Source organism: Grammomys surdaster, unplaced genomic scaffold, assembly GCF_004785775.1.
Source record: "Grammomys surdaster isolate TR1022 unplaced genomic scaffold, NIH_TR_1.0 334, whole genome shotgun sequence".
In the NCBI taxonomy this organism is placed as follows: Eukaryota; Metazoa; Chordata; class Mammalia; order Rodentia; family Muridae; genus Grammomys; species Grammomys surdaster.
Genome location: NW_021604753.1, coordinates 1407190 through 1433354, shown reverse-complemented (window position 1 = coordinate 1433354; position 26165 = coordinate 1407190).

Here is a 26165-nt window from a genome sequence, read left to right as displayed (position 1 = left end):
GGTCCTTCTTAGAAGGAGCAACAAAATACTCAAGGGAGCAAATATGGAGACAAAGTGAGGGACAGAAACTGAAGGAGGGGCCATTTGAAGACCTTTCCACCTGAGTATCCATCCCATGTGCAGCCACCAAAGGTAGATGATGATGTGGAAGTCAGGAAGTGCATGCTGATAAGAGCCTGATATGGATATCTCCTCAGAGGTCTTCAAGAGTCTGACATACTCAGAGGCAGATGCTCACAACTAGCCATTGAACTGATCATGGGGTTCTCAATAGAGGAGTTAGAGTGAAGACTGAAGGAGAGCTGAAAGGATTTGCAGCACCATGAGGAGAGCAACAATACCAACCAACCACAGCTCCCAGGGTCTAAACCACCAGCCTGGGAGCACTTAGGGAGGGATCCAGCGCTTCACTTGAATATGTAAGAATGGAGGGCCCTGCTGGGCATAGGTGGAAGAAGAGAACCATGACCGCATGAAGGGTGGATGCCCCAGGGGGTGGGAATTTTGAGGGTGGGGAGGTGGGAGTGGGGGGGTTAGATAGAGGTTACATCCACAGAGAAGGAGGAGGAGGTGTGAGGGGATTGGGGATTCCTGGGTGGGTGGGGGATGGGGTAAGGGGACAACATAGGAAATGTAAATAAAACATCAAAATAAAAAAGTTCATCTATCCTATGCATTGATTTTTACAGTATGAAATGGCGATTTATCAGACATTTGAACAAATGGATTTACAACAAATAATCATTACATGTGTTTTATTACTTTCTTGGCAATATTTTCATTTTAAATATATATTTGACATCTTCATTTATAAAGAATCAGGAAGATAGATAATATGGATAAAAACATGGGAAACCTAGGGGAAAATGAAAGACCTTTGGGAATCCCAAACCACCCACCTTAGGTTGTCATTTACTCTGCCTACTTTAGGATGGCTTTTTCTTATATATTGATTATATTAATTTTTAATTGCTGTGTAATATGATAACTCAAAAAAGTACCTGTTTATATTCCTCCAGTTCCTATAGGTTAGACATAGTTCATTTGGGTCTGCAGCCCAGGTCCCCAAGGCTGGGTACCTGAAGGGTATTTTGTCATCTTAAGTTTGACTGGAGCTATTTCTGGACAGATTACTTTTGCTCAACCTGCATGATGAAACCCTTGGTTTCTTACTGACTGTAAGCTGGAGGCTGCCCTCAGGGACTGAAATACCCTGTAGTCATATACCCCATGGCCCTCTCCACAGACATTCACAACATGGCCGCCTGCTTCTTTGGGGGTGGCAGGAGAGTCTTTCTACTATGCCAAGACTGGGCCTTATAAACAAACTGTTTCAAGAGTTGTCCTTTTGGAAACCTTTGTCATCATCTGTTGGTTGAGAGAAAGTTTCAAGTCACAACTGGACTCAAAGTCAAGGGGATCCAATGATGATGTAAAAAAATGGAAATAAACAGAGAGCTCACAAGGCTTTGGAACTGAGTCCTGAAACCACCTTCCTGCTCCTAAAATCTCCCCAAGCTGCTCCCTGGAATGCACAGAACTCTAAGTCCTAACCTGGTATGAGCTTGGGATAGAATGGAACCCAAAATCTCTCTAGCTGGAAGAGCAAGACAATCAAAAGCAGGACCTTTCAGGTCTAGACAAGAAGCAATAGGTACTGTAAACTGCTTTGGAATCCTGGCAGTTCCACCCAGACCAAGTATAAACTCGGCCGACTTTACCAAGGTTCTCAGTTACAATCACTCAGCTTCCATTTCATCCGAAGCCAGCCTACGTGAATCCCTTCACTGCTGGCTCAGGGAAGACATATCTGAGTGAGCTTTTACTCCTTTGTTGCTCAACTTCCATGAACACTCACAACGCAGAGCTCTGCTGCCATAGTAGTGACTTCTGTGCACGAAGACTGGTGAACTCTTGACACACTCAAGAACTTTCTTGCCTCTCCTCTTTTTCTTCTCCTTTTTTCTGTATTCTGCTGCAGCCACCCCATATGGTAACTAGTACAATGAAGTAACTCCCCTATGCTAGGCAACTTATTTGACAAGCACTACAGTTAAATCTCAGTAGAATTCATACACTTATCAGTGTAAGGAAGATGTATTGGTTTCTTATGGCTGTTGTCACAAGGGGCTCAGAAATCTAAATCCTATTCACCATGACCTGATCTGACCTGACCAGCAGGACCATGGTCCTTGAAAAGCACTGAAAAGTGGGGGATCAATTTACTGGCATAGTCTAGCTGCTGAGAGAGTTTCTTACAGTTTTTGGCTCCTAGTTCCTTGTTCCAATTTCAGTATCAGTGACTTTACATCTCAAAGTATCACACATCAGGATCTGCTTTCTGCTCCATCATTAGGTGGAGAATCACGGCAGAAAGTACATTGTGGAACAAAGCTACTCACCACACAGTGAACATAAGAGAGGTAGGTGGCCTAAGGATAAAATACATACCAATGACCTCCTTTCTCTCTGGGGCATGGAACCGTGCCACCAGAGGAATGGGCATGAGACTGGTGAGCTGGAGCATGCTCAAACCCTGGAAATCTCAGAGATTTGAGATGGTAGTGGTAGAGCTAACTCCTTTCCTGTCTCCATGCCTGCTTTGGGGCATGTAACCATGACCCCCAACTAGGCTATCACAGACAGTTTTATACCCAGCACCTAGGTATAAAACTCCTCTCCATGTTAATGACACATCTCATTAGCCCTCAGTCAATGACCTTCCTTCCTAGATATTCTCACTCACTTCCCCCCAAAACTTATATAATCCTTGGTACACATCCACCCTCAATAAAGAAATATGAATGAGCCAAGATCATCTCAGAGGACAGCTTCATTAGAGATCATCTGGGAAGGCCTTCTCCCCCAACTCCCAGTCACTCCCAGATGACCAGGATCCCACTCATCCCAGACTCCACTTTCCTCTCCCACCTGGCATACAGCAGCACTCTGATGCTCCCAAAGGGAATCTTGGACTGTGGACCAAACCATTCTGCCTTGTCGTCCCCAAGCTGGTGTATTTGCGGTGTCCAGACACCTCTGGAGTAGAGACTGAACTTGGCACCACATTCCTCCAAATGAGCTCCACCTCCAAAAACTTCCACTTCCTCCCAAAAGCCTATTGAGCTGATTCCATTAATAGATAAATCCATGAATGAGGTTGAATTCCTCTTGATGCAATCGCCTCCCAAAGGCTCTACCACTGAACAGTTACGCTAAGGACTAGGTCCTTAATACATGAGACTAGGAGAAACAATTCAATTCCAAGATTACCTCCCTATCTCCCCATCGCTTAATTAAATCACAACTTCAAAGTCCCTTTTTGTTGTGTACAGGGACATTCATAAGTCATAGGGACTATGACATGCATGTTTCTGGGGATCATTGTTTAGTTGACTTCAGATGGATTTGTGGTTTTTTTGTTTTGTTTTTCAAGACAGGATTTCTCTGTATAGCCCTGGCTGGCCTGGAGCTCTCCCTGTAGACCAGTCTGGCCTTGAACTCAGAAATCCATCTACCTCTGACTCCCAAGAACTGGGATTAAAGACGTGCTATCATGACCTCTAATGGATTTATGAATCTTTGTCTAAACTTCTGGGGAATGAAAAGTAGCTGACACGAGAATGCATTGATTTGCTATGTAATTACTGAAATGTGGACACAACCTGCCATAAGCTTCACTGGCTTTGATTTAAAAGGCCTCTGGCCCCAAATCCACAAAACAGGCAGACCTGAACTTAGGGGGATGCACAGAATGCCAACCAAGGAAACCAGAGAGTTCTAAAGTCTAAGGAGCCCTAGATGATCACCAGCCCTGCCCTGCTACTTTGGCCATCAGTAGGTCAAGTGAGGGGAGCTGATTCTCTGAGGTCAGAGGTGTGCTTGGAAGAGATGAGGAGAGAGAACAATCCCCAAATCTCTCCTCAGCTCAGCACTGCCTTTCTCCCACAGTGTGCAGTGATAGAGTGTCAGAGCTTTTGTCCCCAGTAGATCCAGAGCTCCTTGGGGACATGAAGGGGGTGACAGAAAACTGCTGTGCTAAGATTAAGTAAACATTCCAATCAATGTAGTCTTTGTCTCCAGTACTCAACTTTCTTGTCAGAGATGACACATAAATAGATGGGGATGGCTGTATTCCAATAAAACTTTATTGACAAGAACAGGCAGTAGGACAATTTGAAATAAAAACAGCATTAATGATTACTCTAGGGCCAAAGATGAGCCTTACGTGAACTTGTTCAGTCCTCATGATATATATGGCATACATATGATTTATATGGCATACTTTATGATTTATATGGCATACATATGATTTATATGGCATACTTTATGATTTATATGGCATACATATGATTTATATGGTATTCTTTATGACCACCATATTGTGGCTGAAGAGGCCAAGCTCCAGATGTTGGTAACCAGGAGAACAATAAAAGATCCATGTTTTTTAAAAAGTAGTCTTAGGTAGCAGAAGGTGACCTCAACTTAATTATGTAACCATAGACAACTTTGAACCTTTGACCATTCAGGGTACAAAGATTACAGATCAGTTTCATGTGTGCCATGGACCAAACTGAGGGTTTCCTGCACGCCAGGCAAGCAATTTCAACTAGGCTACATCTCTGGTCCCTAAAGAAAACATTTCAAGCTACAGAGCTGGAATGAGAATCCAGAACACTCAATTTGGTTGCTCTGTTTTTCACCTCTAAGCTGAAGGTTCTTAGCCCTGGCTACAAGTAGAACCTCTGACCAATTACAGCATATAATCTGAAAAAGTCCATTACAGCATATAATCTGAAAAAGTCCATTACAGCATATAATCTGAAAAAGTCCATTACAGCATATAATCTGAAAAAGTCCATTACAGCATATAATCTGAAAAAGTCCATTTAGCACTTATTGTTGTCATTACACCTACAGTTCTCCAATTTTAAACTATGATCTGAATCAAGAAACAATGCTTTGTTTTGGCTCTGTGTGTGTGTGTGTGTGTGTGTGTGTGTGTGTGTGTGTGTGTGTGTGTGTTGGGGGGGAGACTGCAAGCATTGAAAGAAGATAAGACAGGGAGATGAGTGGAACTGGGTGCATGATGTGAAAATCACAGACAATCAATAAAAAGGTTTTTAAAAGAGAGTAACTCTGCTGTGAGCTAGCATGAGAGGAAGAGGAGGGAACTGAGGAGGGGAAGGGATTGAGGGAAGGAAAGTGAGAGCAAGGCATTAGTGACATACAAACACATTCTGTTTTAAAAGAAAATCAATGCACAGAATCCTCAACATTTACAAAATCTATAAAAACTAGAAAAGCTGTGTGTGTGGTTATTATAAAAGAAATTTTCATTTGTATATAAGGATTTTCTAGAGTGCTCTTAACAAATGCTACCTTTTTGGTGATCAAGCAAAACATTTATTGCTTAAAAGGGACTCTGAGAAGCAGGAGACTGAAGCCCTGTACAGTAACGTTTGGTGTTACTGCTTGTTCGCAATTAACAGAAGTAAAAACTGAAAACCTCTCCAATTTCCATGTAGATGATGAAGGAGGTCCCATCATTCTCAATACTGCTGGCTGTCCCTAAAAGCTCCTGGCATGATTGGGAGAACAAGGAGCCAGCATCAGCACCTGCCCTGAGGACCGCCATCAGGTCTTCAGTCCCCACTCTCTACATAAGAGGCAATTCTCAGGCAAAATCCTGGGAATGGAAGCAATTCCCAGTTGGTTCCTACTTGTTCTTTGTGAATGAATACAGTGGAGGGGGAAGAAGGAAATTGCTTCTGCGGCTGTCACTGAATCAGACAGATCAGCTTTGTCTTCAGCTAAAGATGAATTAAAGCCTTCCACCATCAAATCCTTGATACCATGAGCTGAGCCTTTTAAGACTTTGGATTTTTCATTTAAATAGAACATGGGGAAAAATGGCGGATCTGAAGACAATGGTAACAGGGACAAATGCTCATGTCCTTCTTATAATCCTTAGACTTATCAAGGAAAATGCACGGCGTGCTCGGTTAGTTTTGAATAACCAAGAAACAAATTTTGGGCCAGTGGGTTCCAAATGTTACACAAGACATATTGATATTGGAATGATTCCTTGTTTATATAAAACCTAAATTCACCCTGACATCTCTTTCCTCAGCCTCAGTCTCTCACAGCTGGCCCTTGGGGCCTTAGGATAAAAACACTTTTTGAGTTTCTTTCTATTTGGATACAAAGCATACCACTATGATGGGAGGCCCAACTGTGGGCACTGTAAAAAGAAGCTCCATCTCCATCCTGTGTGCTGAGGACAGTGAGCCAGTATTTGAGGTGCTTGCTTCCTTTGTAGAAGCAAGAGTAAGGTGTGACCCTCAATATAGGGAGAAATTCTCCATGGAGATTTGTGAGCATTCCTAGAATCTCCTTGCATTGACTATTGCAAACTTTCTGTCTTGTTTAATTACACATCATCAAACACAATGAGGTCTTTGAACAAACTCTCTGTCAACATGTTTTGCCCTTTTAGGTGAATACAAAAAAAATTCTAATAAACTGGGAAGCTGTTGAACAACAGGAATATATTTCCCACTGGCATGGAGACTAGAAACCCCAAGACCGGAGACCAACACGCTAGCAAAACTTTACCTGGTGAGTGGCTGTCCTGGGCTTCCCGATGGTGGCTATTTACTGTGTCCTCACAGGAAAGTAAGAAGCAAGTCAACTTCCCTGAATGTTTTTGTTATTGGTTTTGGTTTGGTTTTCTTTTTTGTTTTGTTTTGTTTGGTGGGGAATGAACCACCTTCTAAATTAGTTCCCATGACTGACTTGTCACCCCTCCCAAAAACCACACCTCCAAATAGCATTACAATAGGCATTAAGATTTAACATATAAACTTTGGGCAAATGCAAACATTCTATTTATAGCACAACTCCCTTGGGGCTAATAGAGACCGACTAAAATGAGTTTCTCAAGCAGACATACCAAGACATTTCTGAGAACAAATGTTTTGTTCTCAGAAAAAGCCTGGGCTGGGTTTACATTTAAAGTGATCTCTCACCATAACTGTAATGAGATGAGTCTTCAAACAACTCAGCATCACTCAACTGCAATCGGATAGAAATGGCGCCAGCTCCGAGGTCTTCAGCGGATCTCATCAGACCACATAACTATTCAGAAGGCATGCACCACATGAGGATATGCTAGCCCTTCAATATGTAGTTGTCAGGGGCAGGGAAATAAAAGAACCAGTTTCCCCTCCTACAAAGCTGCCTCCAGGCACCATACAAAGTGGTATCACTTCACCAAAGAACTAAACGGAGGACTCAAACTTACCCTCTAGTCTCTGCCCAGGGAAGAAGAGCCCAGCCTGTCTATCACGTTGACAGGTTCCAGGCTTCTTGCCAAGGGCCTCTTCAGTTCACATAGAGACAAGCCAAAGCCATGGGCTTTGGTTAGAAGTTCCAACTTTGCCTGGAAGAAAATCTAAGGGAGAAAACAGTCAAGTGATTCTGCCACAGTTTACTCTGCAGTGTGAACTGTGTCTTGCTAAAAAACAAGCCAGATTCTAGAAGCCTTTACTTATTTTATCAAGTAGGAGAGGCATTTCCTACAGAGGCTGTTCTTTATCTAAAGCAGCCCTGCACCTGAACTGTCAATCATTTCCGTATCTGCTCTGCTCATATTTGTTCAGAGCCTACCCTGTAACAAGAGCTGTAGGTTTAACAATGAGGAAAACAGGAAAGCCCAGAGTTTAGTGGGGGAATCCAGACCCTAAACAGTAAAGGTATTAAATTCTATGCTGTAAAATGCAAGCGCTATAGGAGGAGACATGTCTGAGAGGGAGAGGATGGGTAGGCAACAGAAAAGGCTGCCACTTCAAAGAATTTTCTTACAGAGGAAAGGCCTGAGTATCTGTCCTTAGTGCCTCTCCAAGGCTTAGAACCTGAATAGAGGTGCACACATAGCCACCTTCAAAGATACTTCCTCAGCTGAGGCTGAATTCTCATACAACTGTAGAACATCCAATATCCAGAGCAATCACACCTGTAGGGACATGCTTGGCTGCCTAGTCCTGGGGGTTAAGTCCTCAGCCAGGCTTACTCGCCTTCCGTCTGTTTCCTATTTGCTTTCTAACCTGTAGGTCCATTTCTGACTTAACTTCACTGGCATTCTTTCTGTTGTTTTATATATAATGAGTAGCTCAGAGCAGTACACTTCAGCTGGGAAAAATTAGCTAGAATATATGCATTACATTGCTCTCACATGTCCAGCTTTATTAAAGCTATCCAGAGAAAAATTCTCAGCCCACATAAGTTCTCTCTTCCCCAGAATACTACCCCAGGGATATTACATAGAAAATGAAACAGGTATGAGTTGTCATTTGTTCTGAGCAAGAGGCAGCAGCGACAAGGGAAAGCAAGTCTCAGCTGCATTTGTCCAGACATAAAGAAACAGAACCCAGGAAGCCAGATTACAAGAGACAGGCCAGGATGTTTGGAGCTGTTCATGCCTCAGTATCCAATTATCATATGCAAACCGATGAAGAAATAATTCCTTGAGTCTTCTCATCCCAAAGAACTACAATTATGCATGTTTTCTCCCTCCACAAAATACACACAGAAGGCAGCTCTCCAGAAAGGGGTCTGTGCAGTGTGGAAGGGAGTCAACTTCCTCCCTTCATAGGAATTCACACCAGGTGAATACTGGTTACACTTTTCTGGAGCCTCCAGCCATCGTTCTGATATGAATTTCTCCCTTGTCTCCATGGGTATATCAGGACTTGACAGAGAAGCATCTTATAGTTACATGTTCTGAAGCAACATTCCCAGTCCTAGCATCCTTGGGAAATGATGGCAAGTGTCCACTCAGAATGACCCAGAAAGCAGAGGCAGGCTGTAATCCAGACTATTGCGGAGGATGCCAGGGGTCTGGTACTTTGGGTTCTCAGGTTAATTACTGATGTAGCCTCAGGGAAACATTAACTTGTTGGCACTTCCAGCTCAGCCTTTGCACTGAGCACCTGCTCCTGTGTCCAGAACAGAGACATCCTCAGGAAGATGGCTACAGATATTTGAAGTGAGCAGCTTCGCAGCGGGCAGAGGAGACTACATGAAAGACACAGATGGATGGGGCTTGGAGAGCATCTACTGCTGGCCACATCTCTGCACTGAGGTAAACTTTTTGTTAAATCTTCCTACACAAACACACGTGTGTGTGTGTGTGTGTGTGTGTGTGTGTGTGTGTGTGTTTATGTGTGTGTTACCACAAGGAACAGCATAGGATGGTTGTTTAAGTTTCGTTCCATTTTTGATACAAAGCACTCTGACCAAAGGCAACTGAGTGGGGGAAGGGGTTTTAGTTGGCTCCCACTTCCCAGTCACAGTACATTACTGGAGGAAGTCAGAGCAGGAACTCAGGCAGAAACTTGAAGCAGAAAGCATGGAGTAATGCTACTCACTGGATGGCTCACAGATGTACCCATGGTCACATAGCTTTTATATAGCCAGGACCACATGCCCAGGGATTAGTGCTGTCCACAATGGAGCAGACCCATCCTATATCAGTTGACAAGCAAGACAATGTCCCACAGACAAACCTGATCTAGGAAACCCCTCAGTTGAGATTTGCCTCTCCGGGGAATCTTTTCTGTGTCAAGTTGACAGCTAAAGCTAACTAGAACAATGGCCAAAAGAACTATGTGTAGCCTGCCAAAGTTTCTAGTTCACCTAACACCTGAGAATGTGCTTCCTGTGTCACAGGGAACTGACTGATGCTGTTGTGTCAGCCCATCCCCTTCCTGGCTGAAACTAGCCTATCATAGGAGACCAAAACCCAAATTTCCTGTGTGGTTCAGAGTCTTGCATGGTCTCACTCTTCCTCCATTGATGTGCACCTTCACTCTTCATAGACTGAGTCTCCTTTCAAGTTCTCCACCCTCTATGCACATTCAGCCTTCCGTAACCTCCATGAAGGTGGTATACTGCCCCCACCACCATGTGGTCTTTGCAGGAGTGGGTTTCTCTGCCTGCCATGCTTACCTCATCCTCAGCACCACCACCACAAGTCCTAGTTCTTGCTTTGTTTCATCAGATACATCCCAAAGGTCTTAGGACAAACACTGTGCCTGCAGGGAACCCCGATTGGATGGTGCAACCATGAGGTTACAATTCCTGTACTCTCTGCATGCATCGGTGTTAAGATTCTCGAGCATACAAAGTAGAAACTCTACCAGGAGTCTGCAAAAGACAGGCAAGTTCTTTGACTCATCAGTCTTGTGAAAAATAAACAAACAAACCTAAAGGCTATTTATTTGAGGATATGTATACAGAAGGAAGGAAAAGGAATAAAGGGGTGAGAAAAGACAGGAAGCAAACATCAGCACAAAAGCCACGCTAACCAACAAGGTAGACAGGTGTACAGTCTACCCAGTGGAATACTATTTGGCCATGGAAAATCATGATGTATATGTGCCATTATTCGCATGTTGTATTACTGATTTTAAACACAACTATAGAATAGCACCACATACTCAGTATGGCTCCATCTGAATCTTCAGTGGAAACTCAAGTGTGTTTCCACAAGTACCTGACTTTTCTATATCAAATTTGGCAAAGGGGTTTGACCCTGATGGCAAGCTGATGTCACACACACCCAGTTGTTCTGATGAATGTTCCTCTCAGTTTCTTTATTTTTCTTTTAATGGAGAGGGAAAACATGTCATAACTAGAAAGGATAACAGCACATAGAGCTATCCACAGAGAGAGGGGAAGTAGAGCCTAATTGTGCTCTTCAGGGCTCTCACACTGACTGTAACTTGGACTGGATGATTTTCCTTCAGCCTCCTCTCTCTTCCCTACACAGGGTCCCATCTCACTCCAAATCTCAACAAAATCAAGCCAGGACAGAAACACACACAAAAAAGTCAAATTTCAAACTAAAAGGTGTTCTACCCTGTCACTCTCTGGGAGTCTTCCCAACTCACAGGTCATGAGGTACCCTGTCAGACCTGTCTGTCAAGACAGACAAGAGAAAGAAAGAAAGAAAGAAAGAAAGAAAGAAAGAAAGAAAGAAAGAAAGAAAGAAAGAGGGGGAAAGAGAGAGAAAGAAAAGAAGGAAGGCAGGGAGAGAGGGAGGGAGAGAGGGAGGGTGGGAGGGAGGGAGGGATGGAGGGAGGGAGGGAGGGGGGAAAGAGAGAGAAAAAAAGAAAGGAGGCAGGGAGGGAGGGAGGGAGAAAAGAAGGAAGGAAGGAAGGAAGGAAGGAAGGAAGGAAGGAAGGAAGGAAGGAAGGAAGGAAGAAAGAAAGAAAGAAAGAAATCTTACAGCATAACAAGAATCAAGTGGAGATAAGCATATGCTTGTATAAGCCGAAAGACCACCCTCTACGGAAGAGTCCAAACATATCAGTAAAACCAGCTTCAGACACACACCATAGAGAAAAGCTGCTAATTCCTGATATTACCATCGATATCTATTCATCTGAGACTTTTGTTCAGAGAAGGCAATTGCTTGGTCCTGTTACATAACCATCATCAAGAGACTGCACAAAGAATAGGAAGGGACACTCTCAGCTGAGGCTCAGACAAAGGAGTTGCAGGACAATGGGGCGAGGGGCATTTTCTTGGGACCTACTGTGACAAATCACACAGAGAGAAGAGAGGCTGGCCTAGCTCCTGTCAGACCTCATCCATCCTCACAGCACTCTTCTGTAGATACATTCCCGATTTGAAAGAATCAGGCAGAAACCCTTTAGGAGGGACACTTTACAGCAAGGTTTTGCTGCCTTCTCTAAAAGAGTTTTGTTCTTAGTTGAATCCTTGGAGAAAATAGTTCAAAAGCCTGGGTTTGAGATCACCATTGTTCTGACAGGACTCAGTGACACTTAACAACTAGCTGACACTCCAAAACAGCTCTCCCCATGTGTGGAGTTAGACCACCACCTCATAGGCACAAGTAGGTGTGACTCTGAGAGGCAGTAGCCCACTACTGAGCAAGGAGGGGAGACATTGGAGCATTGCCAGCAGCAGAATTAGTAAAGCAGGAGCTTCTGCAAGGAAGCAGAGGGCTGAGAGCTGAGCAGGAACAGAGGCAAACCCAATACCTTGTAGCTCATGTAGACTTCTAGATAGATGCTGATGAAGATATTTAAGAAGGAAATCAAAATCTAAATAAAGGATCCAATTTATATTTGTACAGCTCAGCAGCAATTGTTTCATGATGACAGAAGAAAACCCTGGTAAGTCCCTTGGAACAAGGGACTTGGGTACATTGCAGGGAATATAGCCATTGTAACATTTTCATCAACCCCAAATGAAAAACCCTGCAGCCCCTGTATACAACTGCTTCCTAGTCCTCATCTCCCCTAACCCATACATTCTGTTCTCATGGCTTTTCCTGATCTGATCCTGAATGAGGAATCATACTGTATGTATCTATCTCTGGCATAATTAATTTAATAAAGATTTTAAGGTTCATCCAGATTGTTGCATGTCATAGTACTTTAGCTTTTTTGTGGCTACATAATATTCCATTGTGTGGATATACCACACATTTATCCAACCACTTGAAGGATACTTGAACTGTTTCTTTCCCATTTGGACCATGGTAAATGGTGCTGCTATGAGCATTTGAGGTATTATCTGAGCTTCTGTTTTTAGTACAAACTTTTGGTTATATACCTGGGAATAGAAATGATGGGTTATCTGACCATTCTGTCCAGCCTTTTGAGGATTCATCTAACATAATTTTAACAACCATGAGAGCAATAGAGTTTATCCTTCCAGGAAGATCCATGAGATGGCTATGGAATCTCATTGATCCATCTTTGGCCACATGCTCATCCCTGAAACAGTCCTGGTGGGAAGGAAGGTGGGGCAACCTGGTTGTGAAGATGTGTCTATGTTTACAATGAGAAAAGTACCTTCTTCAAATGGCATGCACTGGGATAGACACCAGTCAGAAATTAAAAATGGGGTCCTGGAGAGATGGCTTAGTCAGCGAATGTTTGATGTGCATCATGAGGGCCTGAGTTCAGAGCCCTAGAACCCATGAAAATGTCAGGTGTTACTGTAATCCCAGACCAGGGAGACAAAGACAGGCAGAGCCCTGGAGCCCGCTGGCCAGCTAGTCCAGCTGAAGAGGTGGGTTCCATGTCCAGTGAGATACACTGCTTCAAAACGTAAGGTGGACAGCTTTTGAGAAAGATTCCCGATGTTGACCCCTTCCCTTCACATGTACACACACCACATGTACACATGTGCACAGACAGAAGAACACATGAACTTCTAGACACAACACATAAACACACATAATCAAAATTGTTTTTATAGGAAGAGAATGAAGAGAACATGAAAGATGATACGAAGAAGTGTCTACTGCACAGACAGAGCAATGCAGTCACTGCTCCTGATAGTGACATAGTGTGCACTGCTGAAGAGTCAACATTTGACAGCACATCACAGAGAGTGCCAGTCATTCCCAAAGCAGAGGAGAAAGCTGGGGCCAGGAGATCTGCAGTGTCTCACTCAAAGTCACCCTGTGAGAAAACAGTTAAGAATGAATATGAACCTATATGTCTCCAAAGCTAAAGCCCCTGACTTTTCCGCTGTCTCAAGCTGGTATTTTACAGAGTAGCAAGCATGATTTAATCTCAATGAGCTCTTTAGTGACCTTCTTAATATTGACTGTTCTGGTACCAGAACTGGCACATGTATCTGTATAGGTGCATTTATGCAACCCCCCAGTGGTATGCTTGAGGGTCTGCAGCCCTCTACCTCTCACTCTATGGCACAGGAAGCCAAGAAAAAGATATGCTTCCTCCTCATAGAAAACCAAGTGCATCCCTCACCAGACAACAGATCTTGCAGATATGGTCAGATCTCCAGCACCTCACCAGGGCCTCCTGCACTACACACTGGAGTTAGTGCTTTCAAAGAGCAAAACAAAACACATCCCTACCTTTCGGTTCCTTCAAGGGAGACTTTTAGCCATTGGTCCACATTATTTCTCTTGACTAGAAAAATATCTGATGTGACTCAATGCCAGGGGATGCAGAAATGCCTGAGACCTGACCCCTCCATGCACAGCTCAGTTGCTAAAATGGTGCCTTGTCTCCCTCCTCTGTCTGAGCTTGGAACAGGACAAAACCCTTACAGTGCCAATCTCTTAATAGGATTGATATTTCTTTCATGCACAATGCATCTCAGGGGATTGTTGTCATTTGTCTTCCGCAAATGACAGTCTTGCTCTCTGGGCTCCCTGGTTGCTGGGGGAGAAATGTTACTGCACAGCTTATCTCCAGTGATGTTTCATAATTATAGAAGAACTTCAATGTTAATAGAGCTATCTGGCAAATATGCCCCAGAAACCCAATGCCAAAAACACTTCCTCAGAGTTCCCCATTCTGATGACATGTGTGCATTACACTTACGCATGTTTGTTCATGTATGCACCAAAGTAGCCATTGTGGTTGCAGTAATACCTCAGTCAGTAAAATGTTTGCCTGTCAAGCATGGGGACTTGAGCTTGATGCCCAGAAACAACTTTAAAAGGCATGGTGGTGCATGCCTGGGATCTTAGCACTGGAGAAGTGGAGAGAGGAGGAGCCATGGGCCATCTAGAGTACTCTAGTTAGTGAACTCCTGGCCAATATAATACCTTGTCCCCAAAGGATGGGGCCTGAGGTTCTCTGTCTGTGTTCTCATATGCCAAATGACACCACAAGGCAAACACACGTGCGCATGCACATACAATTGCTCAAACCCTTATTTGAATACAACCCCAGTTGCCTTTGCAGACACTTTCATGTCACTCTGGGATGGTGCTGTAGTTTGCTTTCTATTCTGTGATAAAACACTATGACCAAAAGGAACTTGGAGGAAAGAAGCTTTGCTTCTGTTTACATTTCTACATCACACCCCATCACTGAAGAAAGTAAGGCAGGAACTTGGAGGCAGACATTAAAGCAGAGGCCACGGAGGAATGAAATGCTGCTTCTTGGATTCCTCCCATCGCTTGCTCAGCCTGCTTTCTTACACAGCTTAGGACAACTTGCTTGAGCTAGCACCATCTACTGTGGGTTGAGCCTTCCCACATCAATCATAATCAAGACTTGCCTACAGGCTAATCTGATGGAGGCATTTTCTCAACTGTGGTTCCCTTTTCCCAAAAAATTTGACCAAAACTTGGATTGTCTTCTATAAAGCTATTTCCTCAGAATTAGTGCAAGGTTAAAAGAAGCCTAGGACCCTGCCCCCAAAATGTGAAAAAGTAGAAAGAGTTCAGAAGGACAAAGAAGCTCACAGTTAACTGTGAAAATTAATGGTGGAAGATCCAGTCAAGCATCTGTTGGCTTGTCAGCAGTCTTGGGAGTAGCAGTGATGGTTTAGCTCTGGACTCTGGGTTTGAAGGCCAGATCTACTAAAGGGAGAAGGTTTTGTAGGAGACAGTGAGATGCTCAGCAGGTAAGCACACCCACTGTGCAAGCCTGACAATCTCCAAGACCAGGAAAAGTGAAGAGGGAAATCCAGCCCCACAGAGCTGCCCCCTAACCTCCATGCACACACCAATCCACACAGAAATAACAAATAGCTTTAAAAGCTACCTAATGTCCACAGGACACAGTGCTACTACACGGACAGTGTAGCACCTGTGCTGCCATTGAAAAGTTCTCAACAATTTAGATTTTTATTATGATGGTTATGTCTTAACTATTCGTGCTATATGATCCGTAACTACTCGTGAAGAATTTAAAGCAACGGACTGAATATCACTCTTAATTATAACCGCAACTGACTAGAGGCAAGAGGACAGGGACAACCTCTACAATAATTCACACAGAATTCACACTGGCTGTGCTGTGCAGTACTGAGCATCTCACTTAACCCTACTGAGACTCTTTCTCCTAATTTGCAAGACAGATCAGTGATCAGAGTTTAGCAGTTATCTATGTACATCTGTATATCGTGCATTAAAATGGGTGATAAACAGTCACAGTTAACACAGCTACTAATGAGAGAACAGAAGGTCCATGTATCACTGACAGTTTCTAAGAGTCAAGAGTACATTTTCAAGTGTCTGTGTGTGCGTGTGTGTGTGTGTGTGCATGTGTGTGTGTGCACGCGAGTGTTTGTGCGTGCGAGGGTATGTGTGACTGCAAGTGTATGAATACCACATCATGTGTATAGATGTCAGAGGAAAGATTGAGTGTCCATCTTGGCCTCCCATTTTAACATTTTAACTGAGTCTCTCTCTCTCTCTCTCTCTCTCTCTCTCTCTCTCTCTCTCTCTCTCAATCTTGCTGCTGGGAACCCAGGCTCAATGGTCTAGGGGTTTCTCCTATTCCCACTTCCCATTTTTCCACAAGAACATGAGATTACAGATGTCCACTAGCATAGTTTTTCTGTGAGTTCTGGGGTTTTGAATTCAAATCCTCTTGTTTGTGTACCAAGCATTTTAACCACTAAACCATCTCCCCACCTGAGTGCAAGTTAAGGACAAACAGTGTGTATTTGGTTCTTCACCATTGGAAGGATATTTCTGCAGAAGGATTTGATCAATTCCTTTAGGGCATTGTATCCTAACTTTATTCCTACACACACTGGTCACACTGTGCGACAGGGGTTACATAGGACAAAACAGGACTCTACACACACTGGTCACACTGTGCGACAGGGGTTACATAGGACAAAACAGGACTCAAGACTACGTTATTCTAATGGGAAGGACTCATCTTCTAACTGCGGAGCCACAAGTGTGCTCATGATAGTCGACGCCCAATGTGTCGAATTTGTGTCTACTATGTTTACTCACACAGTTTTGGAAACACTTGGAGACTGTTGGCATCATTCTCTGAACACCAACACCCCTTGATGTGCACTCTCTGGCGTATGATCTTTTGGAAGTTCAAGGGAGACTTGTCCTTTGCATTTCGCTGTTCTAACTGAAGCTCAGTTAAGAGCAGATGTGATATGGCAAGAAAAATGAGGGAAACAGATAATCAGTTCTTGACCAATGTGATGCCAAGCACAGGTTCTAGGAAAAGTTTGTGCTAAGAGGCAGTACCCTAAAGGAATGAACTTCTTGCAAGCTTTAAGTGCATTTAGCTTCAGGTCAAGATCATGCTGGTCACTCTTCTTCCTGGAAAATCAGTCTCTAGGAATCATGGTGCCTCTTCCTGCCCAGTATCTGCTGTGCACTCAAAGACCTCACCTAAGCAAGAATGAAACATAGAAACCCACCTGGGGGTGTCCTCTCAAATGTCTTCCACATTTGCTACCTCATGAGTAGCAGGAAGCAACAAAACACACTCTGGGGGAGTGATGCTGGTCCAAAAACTTGCTTCCATGTAGGAAGACGCATGAAATTAAAAAAAAAATGAAAGGAGTACAGCAACGGTCTAAACAATAGACAAAAGCGGGTTCTGTCCTATCAACAGAGCACACACAGCTCTCCACAGCCCAGACTACTCATCCCCAGCAAGATAGAAGATTGTGAACAGAACTGTGAAGATATCAGACTACACAATCCATAAAAGTGCTATGGTGGGGCCAGTAAACAATGTCTGCAAGATCTATATGTAAACATTCTGAGGATGTGGCATGCATGGTATTGTTTACAACCTTGGAAAAGGGGATCTCTTGTTGCAGAAATTTTAATCCCAACCCAGGGTTTCTACCCTGATTTTTACCATTTAGTTCCTGGGTTAAAGACACACACACCCTTTGTATTTACAATAAGCCTTAAACAGCACAAGAGCTGGTCAGATACCTACCCTCTCTGCTATTAAAATCTATTTCCTATTGATAACCCCGAGTTATTACTTACCATGTTTCATCTGGGCTGCTCTTAACTCCAATTGGCCAGCCACCACAGCCACATTTTTTATTGCTCACTTAACCCACAGTGACTTCTGCTGCTTCCTCTCCATTTTCTCCTCCTCTTTGTCTCTTTTCTCCTCCTCCCCCTCTTCCTCCTCTTCTTCCTTCTCTTCCCCCACCTCCTCCTCCTTCCTAGTTGTGCTCCAACTTTAAGCACTGGAAACCTACTCCCTGCCTCTGTCTCTCCTGCTCATCCACTAACTGTCGGCATTTTTATTTATCAATCAGGAAGAACTTGGGGGCAGGGTCACAGATCGATGTGCAGACTCTAGGTCTTGGGGACCTGAACTTAGCATTACAAGACCAAACCTCAACACTTCCTCCTGCTTCCAGTCCTCCCCCCTCTTTCCCTCCCTCCATCTGCTCCCTACTTGTCTCATCTGTTTTTACCTCTGGGAAAACTGAGATGTAAAGAACAAAAGGAGGCAAATCTGTGGGATGCCCCCCGTGGCCTTAGCACTTGGAAGACAAAGGCTGGAGGACAATGAGTTGAAGCCAGCCTAGGCTATATATAATAAGTCCCAGGCTATCCTGAGCAACGTGACAAGATCTTATCTCAAAAGAAAAGAATAAATAAAATGAATTTTCTTTGTTTTTTAAAGCTAAGAAGTTCCAAAGCCATGATTAAAACTCCAGTCAGTCTGATCAAACAGCCTTGGCTAATTTTTATCGCCTGCTAATGCAAAAAATCCTTGTCCTTTGTAATCCCTGAGCCCAGATGTTCAACCCTTACTGAAGGATAGATTTGGCCAGACCATGAGTCAAATCAGAAAGATGTTCTGACCCCCTCTGAGTTGCAAAACAAAGGCAATTATTAAAAATGGACAACACCCACCCTAAGAACCATGGACCTTAAAGCACAAGTGTAAAATCCAACCCACCCAAGAACAACACTTCCATGTTTCTCAAATTACAAGTGTAAAACTTACATATTTTTATAGTTAATATCCCAGGAGATGAGGTTTGTAGACTGGTGACTTTGTGTCCCCTTCACTGGGCAGCTTTGAAAAAAGCAAATGGACTGAGCTTAAACTGACTATTTACAGTCAAGTGCTGTGCAAAAGGTTTACATATTTCATCACTTCATCCACCAGTAACACTGACAGGAAGGAACTGGTATCTCTGCTTTGCCAAGAGGACAGTTGGGGACAGAAAAGTCAAGTAGCTTGCCCAGGGCCACTCCTCAAAACTCAAGTTTGTGTAAACTCAATCTACCCAGAGACACCATTCACACAGTGTGTGAAAGGATTTACACCCTGGATACATCCCCAAAGTACTTCTCAAACATCCCATCAGGCTTTCTGGAAATGGCTGTCCTCGAGAGGAGCTACAATTAATGAATGGTGTCTGTGTGGTTATGGAGAGCAGGCTAAAAAAACAAGGGCTCAGAGTTGGAGAGTCTTGCCCATAACACTGCCCTCTACCCACATCCCCCAAAGCAGTGGAGGTCAGCAGCTCTGAGCAAAGCATGAGCTTTGTTTCTGCCCTGGTAACCAGCATGTTCTTCCTTCAGCCCTGCCTCCTCCCCAGCCTGAGCCCAGCAGGAATAAAGGTTCTCTCTCACTATGGTTCTCCTGCCCTTGGAAATTACAACGTGTTCAACACAAGTTTTAATTATGTAAGAAGAAACATGCGGTAAAAAAATGTTGCACCTGAGAATTCTCCATGCAGAAGACAGAGCCCAGTGGCATGGCAATACCTTTTGCTAGAGTTTGGGATGGTAGCAAAATTGCAGCTGAATAAATTACATCCTGCCAGAGAGATGCTGTGTCAGCACTTTCTGAATAAACCTGTGACTTATTAAGTTAGCTTCAGAAGTTAGTTCTAGGATAAGATCTAGCTTGTAAAATATCCTTTTTTTTTTGCCTTATGCATCCTTTAAGGAAACAAGTCAGTTCTTCCCAGAACTCACCAAATTAAAAAACTTAGCATTTTTAATTAAAACAACTTTTTATTATGTAATAATTCTGAGGTAACTCCTTTAATATTGGGGATTTTTAAGAGTGATTTTATGAGAAAAGCAGGTATTAAATGATCAATCAGGCAAAGCTCCACTTCTACCCAGGAGATAGAAAGCTTAAAGGAGCTTCCTCCCACCCAAAGGAGCAAAGAGAAGTTACAAGTTCAAAGTTACAACTTTTCTTCATTGCATCCAAAAGCTGAGGGTCATGGGAAAACCTCTCTATATCATCCAAGATGGTGGCCACAGCCACACTCAGCTTTTGAGGCTGTGGCATGTGGCTATGACTTAGGAAACAAATTTTGATTATATATCATAATCTAATTCACTTACATGTCAATTTATACAATGCCGTGATTAGGGTATAGCACATCGGATAGGATAACTACAGAACACCATTAGTAATGAGTATGAATGTAAAGGTGGTGGTTTGGGTATGCTTGTCAGGGAATGGCACTATTGGGGGGTACGGCCTTGTTGAAGCAGATGTGACTTTGTTAGAGGAAGTGTGTCACTGTGCAGGGAGGCCCTTGAGGTAATAACACATTGCTCCAGCTCTGCCCAGCGTGAGATAACAGTGGTCTTCTCCAGGCTGCCTTTGGATCAAGATGCAGAACTCTCAACTCCTCCAGCTCCATGTCTGCCTGAACACTGCCTGGCTTCCCATCATAGTGATAATGGACTGAACCTCTGAAACTGTAAGCCAGCCCCAATTAAACATTTTTCTTTATAAAATTCTCTTGGTCATGGTGTCTCTTCACAGCAATGAAGTCCTAAGACATGTACCAAAAATACGTGTAAACGGGATCCAAGTGTTTAGAAGGATAAAATATCATGACCAAACCAGGGTTATCTAAAGAAGCACAAGGTTGCTTCAAAACCAAAAGTCAGCCAATGTGCCAGGCAGAGTGGTACAAGCCTGCAATCCCACATCCATGCTGGGGAGTCAGGAGGACCCTAGTTTGGGATACAAAGCCTGCTCAAAACAAAACAAAAAAATTCAAAGCAATCAGTGAGTCTCACCACATCAGTAGAATAAGGAGAGAAGCTACAGCAGCCTGTCAATGGATTCAGAAAAAGAAAAGGAAGCCAGATCACTTAGACTCCATCATAAGAAGCTAGGAAGTAAACTTTTCCTATAGGGAATATCATGTTTAAGGCATAAAGTCTGATACTTCACATCTGACGTGAGGGGCACAGCAAGGACTAGTGCCTGCTCTCATCAATCCCAGTCAGTATGTGACTAGAGGTTCTAGCCAAAGCAATAAATCAAGAAAAAGATTAAATGTACACAGCTTCTTCCATGTAATCAATGTCTCTCTTATTCTAGTGCCTTTAGAATGTCATAAATCTTTTCCTCAAAACTCCAAATCAAGTAAACAGCCTAGTAGTTAAAGACCAGCCTCTGACCCCCAACTGCCTTCCAAGCCCAGTTATGCCTTTACTGGCTTTGCAACTCCACTAGTTTATCAGAGAGCTGCTGTGACAAAGCCACACAGAAGCTTCTCATCTCACACTCCTGAAGGCCAGTTCCAAAGTCAAGGTTTCACAGCAGGGTTGGTTCCTTCCAGGAGACATAGCTCATGCACCTTGCCTGGTTTTGAAAAGCTGGAGGCCATCTCCAGTTTCTTTGCAGCCCAGAGCTGCCTTCCCATGCACAACCTGGATGCACCTCTCTTCTTAATTTTCCTTTTTGAGTAAGGATGACAGAATTAAGCAGAACTTAATCTAAGGCTTCACCTTAACTAATCATATCTGCAATGACCCTGTTTTCCAATAAATTTACCTTCTGGGATAATTGATGTGATTGTTCCAGTGGGCAGTTGCTTTCTTTTAATTGTGCCTCAGTTCATTCATCTGTCAAATGGAAGTATTATTGTGAAGGTTAAAATAGTGAACCCATAAAAGTCACCTAGAACAAGGCCTATCACTAAATTTAAACAGTCACTTGTTTCTTCTACACAGATAAATTAACAGTGGCTTCTATATTTTTAAAACATTGAAAAAAATGACTCAACCAGAAAAGGGCTTGCCTTGCAAACCTGAGAAACTGAATTCAATCCCCAGAACTCACATAAAGGAGGAGGGAGGAGGGAGAGAAATGACTGCAGAATGTCTAAAGACTTTGTGCTCTTTGATTTCCACATTCACACCATGGCATGCACACACACATACACACCACCTACACCACATACACCCAAGTACATAATAATAAAAAATACATATTTTAAATAAAAAAATTATTCCAAGACACACAAAGCATACAGTTGAAATCTCAGTGTCCATCAGTAAAGTTGGTAAAGTTGTGTTAGAACTCACCCACATCTGTGGGGAAAGTTACAGATCGCAGCGATGGAGTCCCGGAGGCTTCCACGCTGCTGCGGGTCCCACACGCGGGAGGAGGGAGGAGGTCTATGGTTCCAGCGGCCTGGAGGCTTTGGCGGCAGCAGGCCCCAATGACACGAGAAAGTCCTTGGTTCCAAAAGGGTTTATTGTCATGGCGGATGGTGGATGGATTTGGATGTAAACACCCCCCCCCCCAAACTCAGGGCAGTCCCAAGTTATAGGGAGGGAGAAAGGGGGAGGATCTGGGGAGGATGGGGGAGGAACTGGGGAGGCATGCTTAATTTGCTCCGCCCTCTGGCCTTCATTAGTATGTAAATCCCTAGGGCCTGAGGCCTATAGTCTGGCCTACTTGACTGAACAATGTAATTCTATGGAGACTAGACTGTTTTTCAGGACCTTGGGTTCTTGGGGCGTGCCGAACTCCTACCGGTTCTCATACAGAGTCTCAGGGTTCTAGGCAACTGCCCAGCCATGACCCAGAATACCCTTACGCAGTCCCACACACATCCTCTTGATGATCTGTTGCTGACGGCTACTTTTGCCCTGAAGTGACTGAGTCATGGTTACTACAGAGACCACATGGATACTACTAGTTCATGGTTACTACAGAGACCACATGGATACTAAAGCTGAAAATATCTACTGTATGTCTGTTTATAGAAAATGTTTGTCAACCACTGGCCTGCTATGATTTGACTGTGGTTTCCCCCTTAAGCACATGTGTTTAAATGCTTTATCCTTGGTGGTGGTGCTGCTGGGGAGGTTGTGGGAACTTTGAGACGTGAAATTTTGTTAGAAGAAGTGGGTCACTGAGGGGTGGGGATTCGGGTTTTATACCCTGCCTCCTTTCTTTTTCTCCAATGTGAGAACATCAGGAGCCCCGGCCTCATGCTCCTACCACCATAGATCCTGTTGACAACATGCCTGCCTCACATGATGGACTGTGCGCCCAAAACTGTGAACCGTAAGAAATCTTCCTCCTTAAGTTGACTTTGTCACAAGTTCTGTCACAGTGATGAGAAAAATCGCTAATAAAGCTACTTGCAACTGTATTAATGTTTAATATATATCAATGATTTGTTAGCAGCATATCTTAATACTCACACACTAACTACACGGATACTCAGGTATTAACATTAACTACATTGGTATTCATGGTAACCGTGTTGCAGTTGCTTGTGGCTTTTTCTCTTATTTCACTTACAGAAAAGGCTCAACTGCTGTTCCAATGCTGTTTGTATCCCATCCTGTGATGGGAATGGTAGCTGTGCCCATCTGCAGCCAGCTCTGTGTGTCCAGAGGGTCCTATCCACGCCAGCTCTTCCCCGCCTTGGCAGGCTCCTCATTCCACTCTGCACTTAGCAGCTGCTCTCCTGGCTCAATCAAGTCCAGGCCAGTGAGTCGGCCTCTCTCCTGCTCATCTCAGCAATTTCATTTTCCCTCACCACACAAGCTTCCAACGGGTCCAAAGGTGAGCGGTTCCAAACCTTGAATTATTTATCCCTGAGAAAGTCCACGGGCTTTCTCTGTGAGTGTCACGTCAGGAGTCGGCATCCTGAGCGCTGGCTGCACTCCTTCCTGCCCACGCTGCTGCTTGCTTCTGGAAAAATTGTAAGAAATTGGATCATGGGGAAAAGGAGATCTTGGGGTGGCTGATGAAGTAAAGAATCATCCTCAAGATGGGCTCTGAGGAATGGCTGTAGGAAATCATCTTCATCACTGTAACCCTTGTACTCATAGGAGGGAGCAGCCAATGGGGTCTCTGACGTAAGTGAAGAAAGCCGTGTGAGCCAGCACTTACTCTGTACTCCCTGACCTGCCTGGACTTGATCAGCATCTCTAGGCTGCCAGGCCAAGATAAACCACACCTTGACCTGCGAGCCAGCACAAACCCTTTGTCAAGAGTGTTTTATTTTCACGACAACAGGGGAAGGCTAAGGCAGGCAGTATGCATATTTTGCCTGCTTTCTTTCAGTAGCATTAAAAAACCTGAGGTGTTTCGTTCCTTGGACTGCTCATCTGGAGTACTCAGGAGGAAGGGGGCAGAGAAAGATATAGGTGGATGTGACAGCAGCATGTGGGGTGTCTGCCAAGGGGAGGGGAAAGAATTTATTTCTCCTCATCGAGTCAGCAAAATTGGCAGAAGTGGAGAAAAACTTCATGGTTCAGATGAGGAAAAGAGCTACTTTTTTGCTGCAGTGGTTTGAAGGGTAGAGCCTGTCACTGCCAACGAGACCACAGTTACTTTGGCTCGACACAACCATGGCTTTGTATCAGTTGTCATCTTGTGTTCTCATTATTTTAAACCCCCTTTTAAAATTGTAGGGTTTAGGAATAAAACCAAGTTACAGACAGATTAAAGTCTTTAACTCTTAATTAAAGGTTTTCATTCAGCCATATGCATTCATCCTCAGAATTTTTCATGCAGACTTCCCCATTGCCATGGAGAAAGAATGAGAATAATCTAAAAATAAGTCAGATGCATCCACAGTCCCTCTGAGGTCAGGCATTGTCCCCAAGGAGGACACAGCTGTTGTTATTTCTGTTGCTGAGCCTCTGTAGATAGAGACATCTTCTGGTTGAAATCCAGTGGGAGAAAACTACCCAAAAGGACCCTAGGGTTGCTCCAAGTGACCCCACATTACAAAAAAAGAAAAAAGAAAAAGAAAAAACAGAAAGAAAAAAAGAAAAAAAGAAAAAAACAAACCCTCTCTCCTCCTGCATTTTCTTTCCCCTAACCCTAAGCCCTCTCTGCTTTCCCTACCACAGTCCCCTCAATAGCATCTCGAGCTTTAGCTACTGAGACCCAGAGAACCTTGGCTCCAAGGCCTCTCTTCCTTTCACACCTCATATCCATCCACAACCTTCGTTAGTTTTATACAGGAGTGAGAATGCAACTTCTGGTGTGTAATAAAAAGTTAGCACTTGTTCAGAATTAAGACTTTAAAGATGGTAACAATCTAGCATTTAAATCAAGGGCAAGGCCCCTCTGAGTGAGTGAGGGACTTTGTATGACTTCAAGGGTCTCATTAGCCATGAAGCCAGCCCTGATCACCCCAACCCAGCCGTGCACCACACAGCATCCCTGACCACCCCAACCCAGCCAGGGATCACACACCATTCATGACCATCCCAACCGAGGCAAGCAGACACCACATGACATTATAACACCTTCCTGTGCCATTTGCTCTCTCACTCTAAGCCTTATTTGGTCAACTGAGTACAAATGATATGCAGATTTTTTTGTAGTGATTAATCTTGGCTCCCTGAGTGGGTATTTTTGGAAGATTAACAGAGGAGGCAGAACTTTCAGAGTCAGCAGCCCAGACAGGTACAGTTATCTAGCACCTATTGGACTGAATACAGTGTCTTATTGGCTTGTTTTTAACTTTCTCTAGAAAATACCCATTTTCCTAACATAACAAACTGTAATGTGGAGTTTGCTGTTGTCTAACATCCCTGTAAATGAAGAACCATCATTTCTCCAATTTTATGAATGAAGAAATCAATTGAGTGACTTGGCCAAGGTCACACCCACTTTTCTGCCTGATAACTGATTGTTATCATGTTGACTTAGACAGACCCTTTATATTTAAGGCTACTCTCTTGAATGTCATATGTTTGTATGCATAGCCTGGAAATGCAGTCCTTGTCACAGTCAGCTTGTGTTTCCCATCTCCAGGCTGCAAACACTAACACAAAGGAACATTTTATTTAGCCGTGTCTATTGGTCATCTCCTGTTGTACAACCAGTCATCTCCATACTGCATCATTTGCAAGCCAAATACGCAAATGTTTATTATCATGCCCATATTCTAAGAGTAAAGGATGTAGGAAGAGTTCAACTGGGTAGGTTGAGGTATTTCATAAAGGTGCAGGCAGACTACCATCTAGTCATCTCAAGACTGCATTGGGTTGGAAAATCTCCTTGTAAGCTCATTCATTTGACGTGAAGCTTTCACAGTCAGTCACCCTCTGCACTGGCTACAGTCACCCTCTGCACTGGCTACAG